Below are 12,987 nucleotides of genomic sequence, written 5' to 3' on the forward strand. Positions count from 1 at the left end.
TTTTTTGGTGTCCTCCTGCTGCAGGATGGGTTAAACTAAATATTGATGGGTCTTCTTTAGGCAATCCAGGAAGGTCTGGCAATGGAGGAGTATTTCGAAATGAAGTTGTTGCGGTGGTTTTCAATTTCAGTATTTTTTATAGATGTTAAAACCAACTTTGAGGCTGAATTGGAAACTTTCATTCACAGATTACGTTGTGCAATGCATTTACAAATTACAAAGTTTTGGGTAGAAAGTGATTCAAAAGTTGTGGTGACTTTAATACAGCAGAAGAAAATACTTTGGTATATCTTTCATATGTGGAGAGAGTTACAAGAATATTTGCTGACTATAGATTGGAAGATTTCACATTGCTATCGTGAAACTAATACAATGGCAATTTTTTTGGCAAATTCGGCAGCTAGGACAGGAACTTCTGATATTAACATTCCTTGGTCAGCTTCGATCCTTAATGAACTTGATGTGGATGCCTCTAGATGTCCTAGATTTCGTTTTATGAGTTAGTGGTTTTCTAATTTGAGTAGGAACCAGTGAGGAAGAGTGTATTGGGGGCAACAGTTGTTGTTGCGGGTAAGGGAGGTTGGTTCCTTATAAGGTATTAATTGATGTATTTTTAATATTCTTCTTCGCTTAATATAATGATCTTTTTAGTGAAAAAAAATAAATCAATGTTATAAATTAATTAAAAAATAAATCAAGTAACAAGTATCTTAGAAGGATCTCAAAACCAAAACTGAGCGCTAGTCTTGTAAACTAAAGGTCTATAGAAAGCCTTGTGAGAATTAAAAAATCTTGATTTCATTTTTTCTTTAACTTAAGTGTCGTTGCCCCTATAGCTCAGTGGTAGAGCGTCAGTCTTGTAAACTGAAGGTCTGTAGTTCGATCCTGCATGGGGGCAATTTGTAATTACTTTTGTTTCCTACACTTTTATTATTAGAGTTTTTTTCATTTTGCGCACTTAAGTTGGACCAAAACTCTTCTTTTCCCACTTAGTGGCCAATATTTCAGTTTGCCTAATTTGGTGAACTCAAAATATTACAAAAAATCGAACGTCAGTTTTTTTTTTTTTTTATCTTAATCGTTGAGTTTTCAAAATTTGAAATTTGTTATGACCTAAATGCCCTTATTTTGTCAAACTTCAATTAATTTTTTCAAATTATACAAAACAAACTCCTTGGGTTCAAAATCAGATAGGCTATAGCAAAGTCTTTGTATAGCCTTGCCTTGACGTCGAGCTTGTAGAGAAGCACCAATATGACCCAAGCCATTTTAGTGGCCATACCAACCTTTGCATATGCAGGTAACGTCACGAACACCTCTTGCACGCTCTTTGCCCACTTTAGCCCTTTCGAAACAGGTCGATTGAGTAGAAACTGTGAACACGATTAATAGTAAGTCGAGAACGATGCACAATACGATATCAATGGAACACGATTATGCCATTATCACTGAAGACAAAAACAGAAGAAGAAGCATCTCTTTAGCGAAAACAACCACTGAAGATTCATCACCTCCTCGAGTCAATGGTGAATAGGATTGTCACCGACGAGGTCAATCAACACCTTGTTTGTGCTATAAAAGAGCTCATGGAGAATAGCATTGATGATGGATCTACTTCCATCAGTGTAGTTGTCAAGGACGGTGGCTCCAAGCTCATCTAGGTCTCTGATGATGGCCACACGAGTAAGCAGTTCATATATCACTAGAAAAAATCCATCTTCGTTTTTTTATTAGCAAAATTGCTTCTTTTCGCTTTTACTTATTATATACAATTAGTACGAGGACTCGCTGATTCTCTGCAAGAGACATACTACTTCAAAGTATCAACATTTGGAGACCTTCAAACCATCAACTCAATGGGGTTTAGGGGAGAGGTGTTGGCCAGGTTTTGTGCAAAGTTGACCTTAATTTCCCATCAAGGTTTCTTCGGGATTGAGGGCGTCCGGTTGCTATGAGCACGTACTATCATTCTCGAATTGGAAACTAGACAAGATAGTTAGACACCGAAAACTAAATCAGTTCCATAGTAAGCGGGGATCACTAAAACCAGTGTCTTTCTGTTAACTAGACCCATAAATGGATAGGCAAAATCTCGAATTCGCATTCGTACTAATTTAAGGGTGTTCAAATTCTGAATTTTTCTTACCGGAAAATAGTTGTATCCGTCCGATAAGCAATAGGATACGAATTTGGATAATTGCTTATCAGATCGAATAATATCCAGATAAAAATTTATCTGGTTAAACTAAAGTATTAAACATTTTTCTTTGAAAATGACTAATAATCGGATTCAAAAACCGGTAATCAAAAGTTGAAAATTATCCAGTTAGAGTAAAATATTAAAAAAATTCTCTAAGAAGTGTTGATAATCTGATTCCGAAACTGGTAATCAATAACTTGAAAATCAGAAATTCAAAAAATGACAATCAAAAATCAATAATCGGATAGTTTATTGGATTGGATTATTATCGGATATCCAATAAGTTCCGGATTCGAATCGGATACATTCTAAAATTTTGACCCGATTCGGATAGCGGTTTTGCTAATCGGATTCGGATATGGATAGCGGTGTATCCAAGTCAAATTCGATCAGTTTACAGGTCTAGTACTAACATATTAGTTTTAGGTTTCACAATGGTTGATTTTCTGCATAAATTCATGAAGAAACCTTCCACACTAAGAATATCTCAAGCTTCAATAGGCTGCAATCATCAATCAAGCTAGGGGCTTCTTTCATTCTTCCTCAAACCCATCACCCTAAGAGCAAACTAGGTTATCTTTTTAATCAGAACCCTATCTAGCCTCTATATGAGGAGAGAAATCAATTGAGACTCACCGTCGTTGTTCTACCCCAGCTAGTTCCCCATTTGGGACTTTTACTTTATTTCTTTGCCTTAGTATGGCAGGAGCTCAAGATACCCTCGTGGAGGAGGTTGGGCGCTAGCCTACAAAATTCTTTGGTAAAGGTTTTATTGGTTGAGAATGTAGAAGGAAGTGATGGATTACATGAAGAATAGCAAGTAGTGCTAGATACATTATCCAATTCAGCGAAGTCCCACCATGCCATAACATCAATGATGAGTCCTATCCCCTTCGCCATGTGGGATATGGACATTCTACGCAACTTTGCACCGCCTTGGGAGGAAGGAAGTTCTTAGTAGTTGCTACCGACTACTTCCCCAAGTGGGTAGAAGTTGAACCTATAACAACCATCACCGAGAAGTAGACGGAGAAGTTTGTCCCCAATAAGATGATTTATCCGTTCGGGCTTCCAAAGATCCTAGTTACAAACTGATGAAAACATTTATGTGTGAAATTTTAGGGTAGTTTTTGCAGTTTTGCAGATTTTAGGATTTTTTTAGGATCTAAATGCATATTTGGAGTTTTTAGGTACGATACATATAAAGAAGTCCAATTCAAATCCTCAATTGAGAAGAGGGCCTGATTCTATGCATGATGAGCCAAGAGTAGATCGAGATGCGATTATGGGTCAACTCCAAGAATATCTTAGAAATAAAAGAAGCCAATTTTGATCGATGACTGAGATTAGATAGGATTTTAATTTTATTTTACTTTATTGTTATTGAAAAAAATATTAGTATATCTATGGGGCCCACAAGTAGTTAAAGATTAGAATCTTCCAATTTTTTAAATATTTCTATAGAATTTCTAGAATATTTTTATTCTAATTTTTTTCCTTATTCTCTTCCCCCCCCCCTCCTTACAATTTCTTTCACCTTGTTATTTTATTCATTCTCTTTGCTCCTCACCATCCCACGTTTCAAATTTTCCCCACTCTCTCTATCTTTATTGCTTTCTCAAATGATTTTTATTCTTTTTTTCCCTTCTATTCTTTCTTTTTTTTTTTTTTGGTTGCCAACCCCGGTTTCCAAGGCTTTGCCCTGACTAATCCGGTGTTCAACCCGGGTCGCACACCTGGCTGTGGTGGGTGAGTCTCCCAACGGGGATTTTTTGCATCCACAAGGTTTCGATACCGGAACCTTGCTTAAGCGGACCAAGCTGCTTACCACTTGGACCAACCCCCGTTGGTTCCCTCTATTCTTTCTATCCCGTATTTTTCTTTATTTATTTAATTAATCTATTTTCTATTCTTTTATTTAAATTCACAAAAGTGTTATTATTTCTTTCTTTATTTACAATCCCTTACCGACCCTTATAAATACCCTTATCCTCTTAGACTTAAGTTATACTTGTTATAAATAATATTGATTGTGGATATCCATCACCCCCCCCCCCAATAGACAATACTTCCAATTGAAGATCTCAACCACTTCAGCATATAATCTTGGTGATTCACATTCCCATCTTAATTGAAGATTACAATGATCTCAACACGCAATGTTGGCAGTCAATATTTCCATTTTATGCACCTTCTATCTTAGGCGACAATTTATCTTTCCATATCAAGAATATCTTGTTGTGTGCAAAAATCATATATTGTATTTTCATATCAGAGTAGATGCTCTTTCTACTATAAATATATAATGCACTCAACTGACTGAATCACTTCTGATTGATCTTATTCTAGTTTTCTTCTTTGTCTTTGATATATTCTCTTTATTTTATAACACGTTATTAGCACGATTCAGCTCGAAGTAGTCGTGTTTTGAGCACAAATCTGTCATAGTAATTGTGTACGACTCCGCTCGAAGTAATTGTGTGTTGAGCACAAATCTGTCGTAGCAATTGTGTACAACTCCGCTCAAATTAATTGTGTTTTGAGGTAAATTTTCATATTAGTTTTTATGTTCAAATATTCTCTTTGATTTTCATTACTTCAAATATTAGAAGATGCACTTATTATTTAAAGTTTACATAAAATTTAATTTAATCTTTTATTCATCTTTTATATTAGCTTACATCATGTCAAATCTTACGAAATTGGAGTTTGCGGCCCTCGATATAATGGGCAAGAATTACTTGTCATGGGTCGCTGATACTGAGATCCACATTGACGTCAAAGGTCTTGGAAATGCAATTATGAAAGAAAAAGATGCATCCAATCAAGATAAGGCGAATGCCATGATTTTTCTGCGCCATCATCTCCATGAAGGATTGAAAGCAGAATATATGACTGTGAAAGATCCACTTGAATTGTGGATCAATTTAAAAGAAATGTACGATCACCAAAAGATGGTAATCCTACCTAAAGCTCGCTATGAATGGATGCACTTGAGGTTGCAAGATTTTAAAATTGTAAGCGAGTACAATTCTGCAGTTTTTAAAATTAGTTCTCAGTTGAAATTATGTGGAGAAATTATTACTGATGAGGACTTATTAGAAAAAACCTTTTCAACTTTTTATGCTTCAAATGTGCTTTTACAACAGCAATATCATGAAAAGGGTTTTAAGAAGTATTTTGAATTGATCTCATGCCTCCTTGTGGTTGAGCAGAATAATGAATTATTAATGAAAAATCATAAAGCTCGTCTTACTGGTTCTGCTCCATTCCCTGAAGTGAATGTAGCAATTCATGATAAGCATGAAAGAAGACAAAATTATAATCGTGGTCATGGTCGTGGACGTGGATTTGGACGTGGACATGGACGAGGAAAAAGAAAAAATAATTATCATCCTTATGATCGAAATAAGTAAGAGAAACACAATGATTCTCAAAGTAACTCTTCAAAGAGTAAAGATAATGTTTGTCACCGATGTGGAATGAAAGGCCATTGGTCGCGTGTTTGTCGTACTCTAGAATATTTTGTCAAGCTTTATCAAACTTCAATAAAGCAGAAGGAAAATAATGTGGAGACGAATTTGATTTTCCAAAATAATGATATGGAAACAAATTTTGCTTATAAAGAAGATTTTGGTGGTCTCACAGACATTACACATCTAGATGCTACAGACTTCTTTGAAGACAATATTTGATGATTTGGTTTTTTGTTATTTGGAGCTCTTTTGTTATTTGAGTTCGAATAAAATTTATGTTATGTTTTCAATCAGTTTATTTTATTCATTTCTTTATGATTTTCTACATTTTTTGATGTATTCCTTTTTCATTTTAATGAAGAATATGGATGTCCCTCAATTTTCAATTGGATCCAAGATTAGTGAAGACAATATATGCCTCGCAGATAGTGCTACGACGCATACTATACTAAGAGATAGAAAATATTTCTCTTATTTGAAGATGGAGGAAGCCAAAGTTCATACAATAAGTGGTAGTACAAAATTAATTGAAGGCTCTAGAAGAGCTAATTTATTATTACCTAAAGGAACCAAGTTAATAGTCAATGATGCATTATTTTGTAGTAAGTCTCAAAGAAACTTATTAAGTTTCAAAAACATTCGTGAAAATGGCTATCATATTGAGACTGCATATGATGGTAAAACCGAATATCTTTGTATTACTACAAAAGTGACAAGTAGAAAATATATTTTGGAAAAATTACCTGCTTTTTCTTTCGGTTTGTACTACACAAATATTCACATGGTTGAAATACATGCTTTGGTGAATCAAGCAACACAATAAAAAGAATTTTGATTCCAATAGTTTTATTATTTGGCATGACCGGTTGGGCCATCCCGGGTCGAATATGATGCAAAAAATTATTGAAAATTCACATGGTCATCCATTGAAGAACTAGAATATTCTTCAATTCAATGAATTTTCTTGTGTTGCTTGTTCTCAAGGGAAACTTATAACTAGACCATCACCAGCTAAAGTTGGATTTGAATCCCCTACATTTTTGGAACGTATACATGATGATATATATGGACCCATCCAACCATCATGTGGACCATTTAGATATTATATGGTTTTATTAGATGCATCTACAAAATGATCACATGTATACTTATTATCAAGTCGCAATTTGGCATTTGCAAGATTGCTTGCTCAATAATTCGATCAAGAGCACAATTTCTAGATTATACAATAAAAACAATTCGTCTTGATAATGCTGGTGAGTTTACATCTCAGGCTTTTAATGATTATTGATTGTCAACTGGAATCTCAGTTGAACAGCTTGTTGCTCATGTTCATACCCAAAATGGTCTAGCAGAATCATTTATTAAACGTCTCCAATTAATAGTTAGACCATTGCTTATGAGAACAAAACTCCCTATGTCGGCATGGGGATATGTTATTTTACATGCAACATCACTTGTACGCATTAGGCCAACAAGTTATCAGAAATTCTCTCCATTACAATTGGCTTATGGTCAGGAGCCAAATATTTCCCATCTTAGAATATTTGGTTGTGCTGTTTATGTTCCAATTGTTCTACCACAACGCACAAAGATGGATCCCCAAAGAAAGTTGGGAATTTATGTTGGATATGAATCTCCCTCTATAATTCAATATCTAGAACCAATGACTGGAGATTCATTTAAAGCAAGATTTGCTGATTGTCATTTTGATGAATAAGTTTTTCCAACATTAGGGGGAGAGAATAAACAGTTGGAAAAAGAGATTGATTGGAATGTATTATCTTTATTTCATTTAGATCCTCTTACTAAGCAATGTGAACTTGAAGTTCAAAAGATAATTCATTTATAAAATATTACAAATTAGCTGCCAGATGCTTTTACTGACTTGCCAAGAATTACTAAATCTCATATTCCAACTATGAATGCTCCAATTTGAATTGATGTCTCTGTAGGACAATCTATTAGTGCAAATGAGACTAAACCATGTTTAAAACATCGAAGACCAATTGGTTCCAAGGATAAAAATCCTAGAAAAAGAAAGGGAGTAAATGATCAAGATGGTCATAATATGGAAACAATATGGAAACAATTGGTCATGATATAGAGACAATTGATCATGAAAATCTTTAAGGCATAACTTTTCATAAAACCTTAGAAGAGGTTCAGGTATCTGAAAATAATGAAGATATCTCAATTAGTTATGTCACAATAGGAAAAAGATGGAACCGAAAAGATATAGTTGTCGACAACATTTTTGCGTATAATGCTTCGGTTGAAATAATGAAACAAGACGATGATCTTGAACCTAAATCCATGGATGAATGTGAACGAATAAATGATTGGCCAAAATTGAAAGACGCAATTCAAGCGGAATTGAATTCACTTGAAAAACGTAAAGTTTTTGGACCTATAGTCCAAACACCTGATGGTGTAAAGCCAGTGGGAATACAAATGGGTTTTTATGTGAAAGAGAAATGAGAAAAATGAAATCGTAAGATATAAAGCACGACTTGTGACACAAGGATTTTCTCAAAGGCTTGGCATTGATTATATGGAAACATTTTGCTGTGGTGGATGCAATCACCTTCAAATATCTTATTAGTCTGGCAGTGCATAAAAAACTTGACATGCGTCTGATGGATGTTGTTATAGCCTATTTATATGGCTCACTCAATAGTGAAATTTATATGAGAATTCTTGAATGATTCAAAATGCCTGAAACATATAAAAATTCCCGGAAAATTTGTTCAATAAGGCTTCAAAAATCATTATATGGATTAAAGCAATCAAGGCGTATGTGGTATAATTGCCTTAGTGAATATTTATTAAAAGAAGGGTACAAAAATGACCCAATCTGCCCTTGTGTTTTTATTAAAAGATATGGATCTAACTTTGTTATATAAGTGTATATGTTGATGACTTGAATATCATTGGAACTTCTGAAGAGCTTCCAAAAGCAATTGACTATTTGAAGAAAGAATTTGAAATGAAAGATCTTGGAAAGACAAAATATTGTCTTGGCTTACAGATTGAACATTTGACAAATGGAATATTTGTTCATCAATCAACTTATACACAGAACATTTTAAAGCGATTTTATATGGATAAAGTACATCCATTGAGTACCCCAATAGTTGTAAGATCGCTTGACATAAAGAAAGATCCATTTTGACCCATGAAAATAATGAAGAACTTCTTGGTCCTGAAGTATCATATCTCAATGCAATTGGGCATTGGGGCATTAATGTATCTTGCTAATAGTTCAAGATCGAATTTATCATTTTCTGTAAGTTTATTAGCAAGATTTAGTTATTCTCCAACGCGAAGACACTGGAATGATATTAAACATATATTTCGGTACCTTTGAGGAACTATTGATTTGGGATTATTTTATTCAAATGAATGTGGACATCAACTTATTGGTTATGCAGATGCAGGATATTTATTTGATCCACACAAAGCTAGATCTCAAACAAGTTATTTATTCCCAAGTGGAAGTACAACTATTTCATGGCATTCAACAAAACAAACTATAGCTGCCACTTCTTCAAATCATGCAGAGATAATAGCAATTCATGAAGCAAGCCAAGAATGTGTTTGTTTAAAATCTATGACTCAACACATCCAGGAAACATGTGGTCTTCCATTGGATAAAGGAATTTCAACAATATTATATGAAGATAATAGTGCATGCATAGTTCAATTGAAGGGAGGATACATCAAAGGAGATAGAACGAAACATATTTCACCAAAATTCTTTTTCACTCATGATCTTCAACGAAATGGTCAAATCGATGTTCAACAAATTCGTTCAAGTAATAATTTGACAGATTTATTTACTAAGGCATTGCCTACTTCAAGTTTTGAAAAGCTGATACATAAGATTGGGATGCGTAGACTCAAAGATATTCAATGATCTTATCATCAAAGGGAGTAAAATACGTGCTGCACTCTTTTTCCCTTCACCAAGGTTTTATCCTATTGGGTTTTCCTGATAAGGTTTTTAATGAGGCAGCTAATGATACATATTATTTAGATATGTATACTCTTTTTCCTTCACTAAGATTTTTCTCCCACTAGGTTTTTTCTTAGTAAGGTTTTAACGAGGTACATTATCTATTGATGGACATCCAAGGGGGAATGTTATAAATAATATTGATTGTGGATATCCATCACCCCTCAATAGACAATACTTCTAATTGAAGATCTCAACCACCTCAGCATATAATCTTAGTGATTCACATTCAAATCTTAATTGAAGATTACAGTGATCTCAACACGCAATGTTGGCAGTCAATATTTCAATTCTATGCACCTTCTATCTTGGGCGGCAATCTATATTTCCATATCAAGAATATCTTATTGTGTGCAAGAATCATATATTGTATTTCATATCAGATTAGATGCTCATTCTACTATAAATATGTAATGCACTCAACTGAATGAATCACTTCTGATTGATGTTGTTCAAGTTTTCTTCTTTGTCTCTGATATATTCTCTTTAATTTTATAACAATACTTTCTTTTTCCTTTAGTTTTTTAGGCCTTCTTTAGTTCTTTGAATAATTGGTGGCTCTTAGTTTTTAGATTCAATGTTTAGAGTCAAAATTTTTTTTTTTTAATTAGTAATTCAATTTGTTTAGTTTATTTTATGCAAGCTTATTATTATTATTATTTATTTATTTATTTCAATCAATGTGGTTTCAATTTCGAGTTCAAGTTCATGCTTCAAGTTTCAAGTTTTAGGTTTTAAGATGATTCATTTTTCTTTGGGTCTAGCAAATGTAGATTCAGATCATTCCAAATCTAGTTGTTAGGGTTGGATGGATTTCGAATCGTTCAAGGTTTCTTTTGTTATTCAAGATCCTAAGATGCAAGCAAGCTTTCATCAATAATCTTCTCTCCTCCTTCCTTTTTTTTTTTTTTTTTTTAACTTATGATTTATTTTTCTGCATTTATTTATTGTTTCCCTTTCCCCTTGAGTCCTTATCAAAGATGCCTACTTGTGCCTCTCTTTGGTTAAAGTTCACTTTTTATTTATTGCTTTGTTATTTGTTATGTTATTACTTTCTGCATTTTTTCCTTTTATATCCATATTCCCCGATTGATGGACTATAAGCTATGGCAAAAGATCCACGATTGAAGTCATCTTAGTTGCACTCCCATTCCCTTTATCCAAAACTAACACTCGGATCACTTCTATTTTGTTTATTTGTTTATTTATTATTCTTATTTTTTTTAAAAAATTCGATGATGAGTGGTTAGGTTATGTGTGTTTTTATTTTTACTTCCAATTCAATCATTTTAGATGCATGGGTTAGGACCACTTATTTAGATCCATTAATTTAGTTTAATTAATTAGTTTTAAAAAATTATCTTCTCACTCATTGATTGCCATTAAGAAGATTTAAGTTAAAGTGATATATCTCCCTAACACGATACCGTGTGCTTCCCGTTACTTTTATTTCATGTACATAGACAAAGGGTAGCAGTTCAACAATGACAACTCAAAAAATTTCTACAAGAAGTATGATATCGACTTCAAAACAACCGTCTTTGCTTACCCCCAATGCAATGGCCAGTCGAGATCACAAACCAACTCTTTTGAACTGTATCAAGCATCAACTAGAAGATTGTCATGCCAAAGGGGTAGAAGAATTATAGTACCACAACTCAAACACCTACTGGAGAGATGCCATTTAAACTGTCATCTGGCACCAATGCCCTTTTACTGGTTGAAGTCTTGGCATGACCTGTAAGATCCCGAGAATTTGATCCTGAGGCCAATGAGGAAGGACTCCGCCCTAATTTGAAACTTTTGGATGAAGTACGTGAGTCAACACCCTACAAAAACATTGAGTACCAGAAGAAGACAAGTTAGGACATTTAGCATCTAAGGAAGGACCCTTTAGCTTGAGACATTTTCTCAGCCGGGACTCGACTTTGATGAAGCTTGTAGCTCACCAAGGAAGAGTGGGTGTTAGAAAACTATTACCTTGGTAGACCTCAAAAACATTTGTAGCTCGAATTGACTAGTACAGGGGCTACATAAATTGATGCATGGCACTCCTTCGCTAAGGTACCAGCTTGGAGGCTAAGGAGTACTACCTACTCAAGTCCAATTGCCTAGTAAACCTAAGTATTACTCAGTTAGGGCATCGGTTAAATATGGCACCTTAGCTCGTGAAATTATTATGGCACCTTAGCTCTTGAAATTAAGTACATGAGAACCAGAAACTTTTACAAGTAAGGCGTGTCAGGGTGTTAACCATGATAAGCAGTTAGTCTGGGTGTAATAACCCCCATAATCCTACCCCAAAATCCCAATTGCAGGTCCGAGTACCCGAGCCTCTAGTTGAAAGAAGCTATGGGCCACTGGAATTGAAGCCCATGTTTCAACCCCAAAACCCATGGATCTAGGTGAAGTTGGTAAAGAACATGCCTTATTGGGAACAAAAAGAAGATCCAGTCGAAATCCTGATGGTTTGGGCAGGTGGATACCTAGTGTTAAAGAGACAAGGTTAGAAGATGTTAAAGAACTAGGTATGAGCCTCCTACATGTTGTTTAAGTTTCCAGCGGTGTTAGGGATCAACTGGTAGTGCAAAATGCCCAAGTACTAAAAAGTACTAGGGACGATTTCTTAAGGCAGTTGATTGGCCAAGCAACCGCCACCCCTGATAATTAATTGGAAATTATGGCCAGAATTGATTGTTTTGCCCTTTGACACTCTATTTAAACCCCCTAAACCCTATTTTTGCATTATTTTAATGTTGTAGACTATTGGGGACGGCAACAACATCAAAGAACACGTATTGGAGAAGGAAGACCTTGATCTGCAAAGAGATTTACGGAGACTTCGTTGACTCTTGGATTCTAGAAGAAGGTTAGTTAACTACTCTCCTATTCTAATTATTCTCTCCTCTTAAAGGAGTAGTTTTCTTCCAAATCTTTGTTGGAAGATGATTAGAGATAGAGAATATTTATTTCTTTCTATTAATACAACCTAGAGGGGGGTGAATAGGTTGTAACCAGGACAAAGGGCACAACGCGACACACGGCGAGCCAGCGCCGGGGGCGCGACACCCCCAGCGCACCGACACGCGAGAAGCGGCGAAAACGCCGACCCGCGAAAAGGGCGAGAACGGAAAATCCCCCCCCCCCGAGCCCCATTCGCACCACAACGCCGACCGACACACGGGACACGCTCCGGCCGGAACACGGCGCGACGAGCCGGCACGACGAGAGCGCAAACGGAACCACTACCAAGTAAATTCACAAAAGCAGCATATGAGTTGGATGATTTGAAA

At 35.2% G+C, this 12,987-nt stretch overlaps 1 non-coding gene across 1 annotated transcript; it reads left to right on the forward strand.

Annotated features, from left to right (window-relative positions):
- The first annotated feature begins 826 nt into the window (after positions 1-826).
- TRNAT-UGU (transfer RNA threonine (anticodon UGU)) lies at positions 827-898 on the forward strand. The gene has a single exon. It is a non-coding gene; the product is annotated as a tRNA-Thr (tRNA).
- The last annotated feature ends 12,089 nt before the right edge of the window (positions 899-12,987 follow it).

The sequence above is a fragment of the Hakea prostrata genome, unplaced genomic scaffold (assembly GCF_041222555.1).
Source record: "Hakea prostrata isolate BN-2017 unplaced genomic scaffold, UWA_Hpros_2 contig_15, whole genome shotgun sequence".
NCBI lineage: Eukaryota > Viridiplantae > Streptophyta > Magnoliopsida > Proteales > Proteaceae > Hakea > Hakea prostrata.